This window comes from Lepidochelys kempii, chromosome 6 (assembly GCF_965140285.1).
Source record: "Lepidochelys kempii isolate rLepKem1 chromosome 6, rLepKem1.hap1, whole genome shotgun sequence".
Lineage (NCBI taxonomy): Eukaryota > Metazoa > Chordata > Testudines > Cheloniidae > Lepidochelys > Lepidochelys kempii.
Window position 1 is genome coordinate 16,001,734 of NC_136385.1, and position 10,689 is coordinate 16,012,422.

The 10,689-nt window shown below is 47.6% G+C and overlaps 1 pseudogene; it reads right to left on the bottom strand.

The window, feature by feature from the left end:
- Positions 1-1,102: 1,102 nt before the first annotated feature.
- LOC140913807 (pepsin A-like) lies at positions 1,103-9,377 on the bottom strand (annotated as a pseudogene).
- Positions 9,378-10,689: the final 1,312 nt, after the last annotated feature.

Below are 10,689 nucleotides of genomic sequence, written 5' to 3' on the forward strand. Positions count from 1 at the left end.
CAATTTGCATAGGTGACCACAGACCCAAACCCTTGGATCTTAAGAATAATGAAAAGAAGCATTCAGTTTCTTACAAGAAGAATTTTAATAGAAAAAAGTAAAAAGAATCACCTCTGTAAAATCAGGATGGCAAATACCTTACAGGGTAATTAGATTCAAAACATAAAGAATCCCTCTAGGCACAACTTTAAGTTACAAAAAGACACAAAGACAGGAATATCCATTCCTTTCAGCACAGCTTATGTCCTCAGCCATTTAAAGAAATCAGAAACTAACGCATATCTAGCTAGATTACTTACTAAATTCTAAGACTCCATTCCTGTTCTGTCCCCGGCAAAAGCATCACACAGACAGACCCTTTGTTTCTCCCCTGCTCCAGCTTTGAAAGTATCTTGTCTCCTCATTGGTCATTTTGGTCAGGTGCCAGCGAGGTTATCCTAGCTTCTTAACCCTTTACAGGTGAAAGGGTTTTTCCTCTGGCCAAGAGGAATTTTAAAGGTGGTAACCCTTCCCTTTATAGTTATAACAGTGACTTACTTTGTTCTGTTTGTTATTGCTTGGAACCACTTAAATCCTACTTTTTATACTTAATAAAATCATTTTTGTTTATTAATGAACCCAGAGTAAGTGATTAATACCTGGGGGAGCAAACAGCTGTGCATATCTCTCTATCAGTGTTATAGAGGGCAGACAATTTATGAGTTTACCCTGTATAAGCTTTAAACAGAGTAAAACGGATTTATTTTGGGTTTGGGTCCCATTGGGAACTGGGTGTCTGGATGCTGGAGATAGGTGATCTGCTGAGCAGTTTTTGGTTAAAACTGCAGCTCTGGGGGCGTGGACCGGACCTGGGTCCATATTGCAACAGGCTAGAGTGTCTGGCTCAACAAGGCAGGGTTCTGGAGTCCCAAGCTTGTAGGGAAAACGGGCTCAGAGGTAACTTCAGCATGTCAGATGACACTCCCAAGGGAACTCTGTGACCGAACCCGTCACAGCTGCTTTTGGGGAATTCTAATGCAAACGTTGCAGGGGTCATTCAGTGTGAGAGGCACTATAGGAACGTGAATCTCACTGCAGTAGATGGGCTGTTTCCAGCCCTGACTTACGAGCTTAGGTAGACAGAGAAGAGGTCCTGGTTCACCAAACCCTCATTCATCATGTTGTCGAAGACGGGGGTAGCTCTAGAAAGGCGATGCTTGGGAAGGCCAGACCCAGGATCCCATCAAATTTGGAGTACTCAAAGGCTGTGCCGGGCTGAGTTTCACTCAGGCCAAAGATCTGTTTGGTGTCCACAATGCCTCCAATCTTGGGGGAGGGATGGGGACAATCAGAGACATGCTATACCTGAGGAGAAGCTGCTAAGTCCTACCAGAGGGAACTTCATGAGTGGGAAGTTTTCAGAAGCTGAACTCTGCTCTCCCCCACATATGGGAACAGCCTATGAATGACTGGGTTACGTGCGTAGGCGCTAATGGGTCTGACTTTGATTTCATTCTTTGTGGAGTCGTTCAGCTGAAGTGGGCAGTTACCAGCATGAGATCAGAATGAGGCCCCAGCATTAAGAATAGTGTCAATGGGTATTATATGTATGAACAATCCTATAAATCCCCTTTGATCACCTAGGATTTCGCAGTTGTTCCTATTCTGGATGCCACACTCACTCCACACTTCATGCCAACAGCAGAGAGAAAACTGAGATCCTCCTGCTCTAAAAGCCTCCCTGCCATACAAAGACACTAACTGTATACAGCAGAGCAGCTCTGTTCCATACAGTAGGGAGCAGTGGTGCTGTACACCCTACCCTCTTCAATAGGAGTCAACATATGAGCTGCACTCTGCTTGCAAGTGGGGAAAATAGAGTGAGCATGATACAAAAATGCAGATGATCTCTGGCTTGCTCTTGTGTCTCCCACCTCTTTCTCTGGCTTTATCTCCTCTCTTCTCTACTCTTCTCTATCCCCCTCTCCCGGTTCACTCCATGTGGAATTCCTCTTTAGATTCCCAGATGCGTCCTGTCCTTATAACTTCCTATCTTGATCCTTTCTTGTGATTTACCTGGACGATGTCATACGCCAGGAATCCGGTCATGCTGCCACTGCCATACTGGATGGAGAGACTCTCATTAGTGGCCTCATAGGTGGAGGAGTCTGATGGGTTGAATTGGTTGTGGTTTGCTGCAAGTACAGAAGAGTCAGATGGTCACAGACGGACACTTGTAACTCTCCCCATGTGTTGTATAGAGAGCCTGGATGCCTAAACAGGTTATGAATTTCTTAGTGGGGACAGGGTGCCGAAGAGTCAAGCATTGCAGCGCTCAGCATTGCCACACCTAAGTGCCTTTGTGGATCTAGCTTCGGGTCTGACTAGGGCCTGTTTTCCCTCTGACACCATGCAACACGTGGAGGGATAATGGAGGGAGACCTACTGCTCTCTGGCTTCTGAGGTGGATAAAAATAGATGATTTTAAAAATCCTATTTAAAATTAACCTTGACATTAGGACAACATATGTTAAGGTCTAAACTTACTAAAATCCACTAAAATCATCTAAATTACATACAAATGTTACTATTAAGCAGTGCATGTTTTCTGCCTTTAAAGAAAGTCAATGGAATTGGTGGAATTTCAGTGCTCTCATAATCTGGAAACACAGTTTCTTCAAGTGCTAAACAAGCTTTTGACAGCAGTAGGCTCTTCTGCAAGTGCAAAGAGAATACTTTCTTTATATCCGTTTATTAACTAGTTCAGTTCATGGACTAGTTCATTCCAATTTAAGAAACTAATTGGAAATTGAAAAGTGGGAATGCTTGTTTTCCTCTTCCAATCTCTGAGTAAAAACTAGGTGCGAGAGGATGAGCTCTGCAAGTTCTAAAATCAGAAAATGCTGATCAGAAAAAATCAGTTCAATTCACTCACTACAGATAACACTTCCTTTGTTTCATAAATCTGTTATTTTTAAATGCAAAACATGTTTTGATAAATTTTTCTTTCTTATGTATCCAGCCCATTCAAAGGAGTTTTAACTAATTTTTTTTAAAAGCTGGATTTTGCATTTTAAAGTGAATTCCAATTTCCATGCAAATTGAGTTTGACACAAATCAAAAAGTAATTACATAGTGAATAAGAAATGCATCCCTCACCATTCTCTAAAATAATTGAAAAATGTACAAATTATTTATCTGAATAATTGTATATTAAGCTATATAATTGCATAAATAAATGTGTATTGCCAACCTTCCTGGTTTCGCCGGGAGTCTCCCAGAATCAGGCCCTATCTCCTGGAGGCTACTGAAGCCGATCCGGGAGATTTTAGGCAGCTAAAAGTCCGGCAGCACAGCAGGGCTAAGACAGCCTCCCTGCCTGTCCTGGCCCTGTGCTGCTTTCAGAAGCAACCAGCATGTTCCTGAGGCCCCAGGTGGAGAGGTGGGGGGTTTCTGTGCGCTCCCCCCACTCCAGCACTAACTCCGCAGCTCCCATTGGCCAGGAACTGCAGTCAATGGGAGCTGCGGGGTTGGTGCCTGCAGGCAAGGGCAGTGGGCAGAGCCCCCTCTCCCCCTCCCCCTCCCCAGGGCCATGCTGGCTTCTTCCAGGAGCAGCGTGGGACCAGGACAGGCAGAGAGTCTGCCTTAGCCCTGCTGCGCCACCGACCGGGAGCCACCCGAAGTAAGCGCCTCCTTGTCAGAGCCTGCACCCTACACCCCAAACCCCTGCCCCAGCCCTGAGCCCCCTCCCGCACCCAAATACCCTCCCAGAGCCCGCACCCCATACCCCCTCCTCCACCCCGACCTCCAGCCCTGAGCCCCCTCCCTCACTGAAACTCCCTCCCAAAGCCTGAATCCTGCACCCCTACCCCAGCCCAGAGCCCCCTCCTGCACCCAAACTCCTTCCCAGAGCCCACACCCCACACCCCTCACCCCCTACTGCACCCCAATTGCCTGCCCTAGGCTTAGCCCAGAGCCCCCTCCCACACTCCCAAACCCTCAGCCCCAACCCAGAGCCTGCACCCCAATCCCCCTGCCCCAGCCTGGTGAAAATGAGAGAGGGTTGGGGAGAGTGAACGACAGAGGGCGGGGGATGGTGTGAGTAGGGTGGGGCCTCAAAATGTTTATAGTGGTAACAAACCAATGAGAATCAACTTCCTTTAGAAAAATAACTAAAAAGTACAAATGCAAAGCAAGATTAAAATCAATTATTTCAATTAAGGTTCCTCCTTGCTAATGTAAATCTCTATGATTTCAATCAACCTGCCCAGCTGGAATGTCAAGGCAAGAGGCATTACAGGTGACTTACTGCAGGCTGTCCTGGAGCAGTACAGAGCCGGTGTCGAAGAGGACAGAGAACTCCTGGGCTGGGGTGCCAATGGAGATGGTTCCATAATACTCAATCTGCCAAAGCAGGACAAAGAACGATGTAAAGAGAGGGAACCATTGCCATCCAAGGGCTAGATCCTCAGCTGGTATAAACCCTTATAGCTACCCAAGCTGATTTACACCAGCTGAGGGTCTGGGCTATGGTGCCCTCGCTACAGGCTCAGCCTGACCTGGTGTTCCTCTGCCATCACTTTGCCAAGCATGGCTCCTAGCACCTACTGGCATCTGAGGCACAGAGTCATTTAGCCCTAGGCCCCATAAATAACAGTGTGTGAGAGGGGGCGTTGAGTAGGGGGGAGCCAGCAGACCCTGGGAGTGCTGTTCCCAGTGCTCTTCTTAATCCCATCTGTCATAAAAATAAAAGGAAGGGTAACCACCTTTCCGTATACAGTGCTTTAAAATCCCTCCTGGCCAGAGGCAAAACCCTTTCACCCCTAAAGGGTTAAGAGGCTAAGATAACCTTGCTGGCACCTGACCAAAATGACCAATGAGGAGACAAGATACTTTCAAATCGGGATGCGGGGGGAGGGAAACAAAGGGTTCATCTGTCTGCGTGGTGCTCTTGCCAGGAACAGATCAGGAATGCAGTCTCAGAACTTCTGTTAGTTAGTAAGTAATCTAGCTAGAAATGCGTAAGATTTCCTTTTGTTAAATGGCTGGTAAAATAAGCTGTGCTGGATGGAAGGTATATTCCTGTTTTTGTGTCTTTTTGTAACTTAAAGTTGTGCCTAGAGGGATTCTTTATGTTTTGAATCTGATTACCCTGTAAGGTATTTACCATCCTAATTTTACAGAGGTGATTCTTTTACCTTTTCTTTAATTAAAATTCTTCTTTTAAGAACCTGATTGATTTTTCATTGTTCTTAAGATCCAAGGGTTTTGGGTCTGTGTTCACCTGTACAAATTGGTGAGGATTTTTAACAAGCCTTCCCCAGGAAAGGGGGTGTAGGGCTTGGGGGGATATTTTGGGGGAAGACATCTCCAAGTGGGCTCTCTCCCTGTTCTTTGTTTAACACGCTTGGTGGTGGCAGCATACAATTCAAGGACAAGGCAAAGTTTGTACCTTGAGGAAGTTTTTAACCTAAACTGGTAAAAGTAAGCTTAGGGGTCTTTCATGCAGGTCCCCACATCTGTACCCTAGAGTTCAGAGTGGCAAAGGAACCTTGACACCATCCAATCAGGGCTGGGTGGCCCAGCACAGGTTCTTGGCAGCAGCAAGATGAGAGCTTGTTTGGAAGCATATGGGTAAGGGAGTGGGTTGGGGCACTTTTGGGAGGAGGAGAGATCAGGTGTTGGCAGAGGAGTGGGAAGCTTTGATGAGGAGAGGGAGGCTACAAGACCTGCTCTCCTGCCATACTCACATCCATGTAGTTTGTTAGGGGCTCACTGGCATCCTCGTTGGCCAGGCTGGGGAACTACTTGGAGGTTAGGTTGTAAGGGTGTTTCTTCAGGAAATCCTCCAGCAAGCCATGTTTCTTAAGGTTCTGCCTCAGGGATTTCATCTTCTTCAGGGAGACCCTAATCAACAAGGGTGGGGAGAGAGACTGATCAGTAACAAATAGGCAAACCTTGTGGTCAGGGAATACTGTGCAATCCAGCTTTTACATTGCACTGAGACCCCTTAGTAAACCTAGGATTATCAAAGGAGTGTAAAGGAGTTGGGGTCCCAGTGCACTGAAAGTCAATGGGAGTTGGGCACATAATTCCCATAGGACCCTTGGAAAATTCCAGCACATGTGTACTAGAGATGACAGAGAGATGACCCGGCGGAAATAGACAAGATGGACAAGGGAAGTATTATCAGCTGCCTTGACTCCGTTGACCACACTGTTCTGCTTGAAATCACGTTCTCCCTTGGCTTCCATGTCTCTCTACTCTCATGGTTCTCCCTCCTATATCTGTAATCACTCTTTGATGTCTTCAGTGGATCCACCCTTCAACTTTCTGGAAGGATCCTTTGTCCCTCTCTGTTATCCTTCTATCCCTTATCTCTGTGCAATCTTATCCACAAACATAAATTCCACTACTATATCTATACCGATAACTCACAAATCTACCCCCCTCGGCTAGACCTGTCTCCTCATGTCCAAACTGAAATCTGGCCTTGTACGCCAGGCTTGATGGGAGTAATTGAACATGGGGGAAGCCTCATTTTTTGGGAGACAGGATTAGAGAGGTTAATAGATCAGTCGACTGAACACAGAATGTCTGTGCTAACCAGGACAGGTAAGTGGGTGGTAAGCCAAGAGAGAATGGCTGAACTAGCCAAGATAAGGCAGGGAACATCAAGGGAATCATTTACAAAGTACAGGGTAACAATGGACAAAATAAGATGGGAACATAAAGATGCGTAAGTCGCACATGGCCTGGATAGAGCATGCTGTACAGGGATTGGTTCCTACAAAGTAACCAAGCCAATCCCCAAATGTGTGATACAATACATAGTAAATGCAATGAATGTGATGTGTAAATGTATGTAAAGGAAGCAGGGTTATTTGTGTAACTCTGGATCCTTGATGCACCCTGCATCCACCCCCTGCAGATGAGTCAGATCAGCCCAGCATAGCTTTACACTTTGCCAACCGAAGACACCTGAGTGAGGAAATACACAGTCAAACAGAGTGCTTGGGGAGTCAAGTGGGAAGGGGTCTCGGAAGAAATTCCAGCAGGCCTGTCTCCCTGACATTTCCTCATGGATGTCTCACTGTCAGCTCTACCTCAGCATGACTAAAACAGAGTTCCTAATCTTCCTCCTCCCATCAAGCCCTCCCCCACTATCTCTTTCCTTGATCACTGTCGGCAACCACCCCATCCTGCCTCTCACGTCATCTTCAACATGGACTTTTCTCAAGCTTCTCACATCCGGGTTATGTTTAAATCTTGCCAAATCTTCTTGCATAAGCTCTCTGAGATGCAGCCTTTCCTTCAGACAACTATAGCTCTCGTCCCAGCTCTCCTCATTTCATGCCTCAGTTGCTGCAACATTCTTTTCCCTGGCTTTGACAAATGCCGTCTTGCCCTACTCATGCACGTTCAGAATGCTGCTGCAAAGATAATTTTCCTAGTGTGTCACTTTGACCACGTGTGATGGCGTGTCCTCCCAACACTCCCCTTGAAGGGGTTAAGGTAGGCCAGAGGGGCCAATTAACCTATTAGGCGGCAAGCTGGGGGAAATTAAAGCTGAGAGAAAAGTCCTAATTAGAAGAAGCCCACCTGTGCAGGAACAGGCAAGGCTTCCATAAAGCTGGGGAGCAGAGAGCAAAAGGGGGCTGCAGGGAAATAGGCTGCAGTCTCTCCCTGGGAGAAGGGCAGCATATTTTGAGACTACAGAGGCAGGTAGCCTCCCTGGGAAGAGGAAGTTGGGAGGCTGGCCAACCCAGAGAGGGGTGGAAGCCAGATAGGTAGGAAAGGCTTAGGGAAAGTGGCAGCAAAGATCTTGGCTGCTGATTAGAGGGTCCCTGAGCTGGAACCCAGAGTAGAGAATGGGTCCAGGTTCCCCTAAGAGCTACTGTGGAAGTGGCACCAGCTGTGCAGAGAATGGAAAGACTGCCTGAGCCTAAGAAGGGATATAAGAAGGGACTGTGATACTCCAGAAGGGGAAGCCACATGGTGACCCGGACAGACGGCCAAGTCACGAGGAGGTAGCAGCACTAGTTCCTGGAGTGACAGAGGGTCTGCAGACCAAGAGGAAGCAACAAAGAGATGGAGTGCAAGGGGTGTAGGCCCCACAGATCTAATCCCCAGAGAGGCCAGGAAGAGTTACTATCCAGCAGTGAGCAGAGCATCCTCTGACACCATGAAAGTCCTCTCTTTGCATCCCTCCATCTCATCAGGCATAAGCAGCTTGTCTTTACTTTCAAGGCCCTTCACACTCAAACAATCCCACCCTACCTCTCATCCCTCATTTGCTATCAAGCTATCGATACTCGCCTCCCATTGGCCCATGATGCCAGCCTCCACTGCCCACTTGGAAAATTTCCAATCAAGCACCTTCATGCTTCCCCCGACCTGCCCCCTACGGTTGGGAGGTCCTCCCAGGGCCGTCCTTACCCATATGCAAAGTACGCAGCTGTGTAGGGCACCTTCCTGGTGCCCTACACAGCTGTGTGCTGCTCCAGCCCCTGCCCTGCCTCTTCCACATGGCCCCTGCCCCTACTCTGCCCCAGTCCCACTCCAGCCAGCCCTTCCCCTGAGGACTGCAGGATGGGTCGGGCTCCCTGCACTCACTGGCAGCAGTAAGTAGAGTGCAGGCTGGGGCCGGGTTACTCCACTTCCCGCAGGACGCAGCGGGGGGGCTGCATAGGGCACCAAAATGGCTAGGGATGGCCCTGGGTCCTCCCCATAAGCATCTGCAAAGCTACCTCACTGTCCTCCTTCAAATCCCTCCTTAAAACCTCTCCTCTGTCAAGATGCCTATAAAGAAACCCAACATGAATAAAAGTTTGGCTGCTGGTATGCAGAGACCACTGTCCCTCATGTACTTGTACTTCCCCATCGGTCTGTCTGTATCCATCTGTCATCTCTTCTCTAATTCTAAGGTTGTTATCTACTTAGGGAAGTGACAGTCTTCCAGTGCCTAGCACAATGGAGTTCTGATCCATGACTTGTGGGTCCTATATGCTGTGATAATACAAATAATAAACACTAATATTATCACAGAGAACTGATCCCCAGAGAGAGACTCTGTCACTTGCCCATGGTCACAGAGGGGGTCTGTATTAGAGCCAGGAATTAACCCAGATCTCTCAAATGCCACTCCAGTGCCTTAACCACAAGACCTGCCTTCCTCATTCCTCCGCTACAACACAAAGCTAAGGGGTAGTTCCCAGCTGCTGCCTATACATGAATGGAGAGTACAGAAGAGAATGAGAGAAGTGCAGACATTCCACTTGATAATCACAAATTGCTATGTAGAAAGCCGAGTTCAGCAGCCCTAAGTGGTGTGTTCCCACAATACTCACCCGGCACTGAGAGAGCGCCACCAAACTCAGGAGCAGAAGCCACTTCATGATGTTTTCTGACACGCAAGCCAGTGGTGATGAGTGGTGAATGTAGAGAAACGCCTGGGTGCTGCTTCTTATAAACACACAGCCCAGACCTTTTCTTAGCGAATTAATAACCCTGATAAGAAATGTAAACCTTCCCGATAAGATCTTCCAAAATGTCCTTAAACGAAATTTTGGAGAACACTCAAAGTCCATAAATTTCCACCTTCACTTGGCTGTGACCCGAAAATGGGGCATCATCTAGAGGGAAGGTGTGAGAGTTCAGGAACATCTAAGCTTTGAAAAGCAATGCCTGTGGGTTGTTTTAAAGAATGGGACAGAAGGCACAGAAGAATTGAATAGGATACGGAGACATTCACTGCTTGGTTCTTCATTCCAGTCTGGCCCCATGTTGTGAGAGTGGGTACCTCAATGGGACTGGAGCCTTCCACACTTTGGGCACCAGCTACAGTACAACCATGTGATGAGTAACTGGTTTCTTGATGAGAACTGGGATATGGAGCTTTACGCCTCTAGGTAGTTTGGTCTGAATCTGAGCCCAGGTCAGCACAAAGAGCTAAAGTCAGTGGACTGGGAAATAGGATGTAGGGCATGCCACAGTCTGAGCGACTGTCTGACTCAGGAATTCGATATGGAGCCTTTCACCTCTAGGTTCTCGCTCACCCAGTTCAATAGCAAAAGTGTTTGTTGCCTGACAGTGCTTGGGTGAAATATGTTGGTGATCTCCATCCATCTCCTAGAGGGACAGTTGAGGGTAGGGAAGGATGGGGTGTGATTACTTGTTTGGGAGTGAGTGGGTAGAGGGATGGTGGGTGAGTGTGACATGACTACCTTCAATGTGTCTGAGGGCAAATTGTAAGTTGTGCTTTGGAATGACAGGTCTAAGGTATTGGTGGGCTATGGAGGCCACTGTTGAAGGGCAAGAAGGAAGCAGATGTCACGGAGGGTAAGGTCACCATGACTTAGACCTGAGGGGGAGAGAAAAAAAGGAGATCCTGGATGGCCCCCAACCTGGAGTCTGATTCCCTGGCCCTGGAACAGATGATAGGTTCAAGTCCAAACGGCCTGAATGGGTGGGGTGGCCTCACTTCTTAACCCTGAACTGCAGTCATCCTGTTCCTGGCAGGAGAATATCCACGGGAGTTGGATCTATGCCATACTCCAGGAGCAGCTGCTCTACCTGAAATAACCATAAGAATCCTATCAGAATTGACAACAATGTTTACTTGCCATTTAGCACTGCCAAGCTCCTGACAAGCAAACACATCATCAACCACGTTCCCCAACCCACTAATCAGGGCCTAATAATCATAAA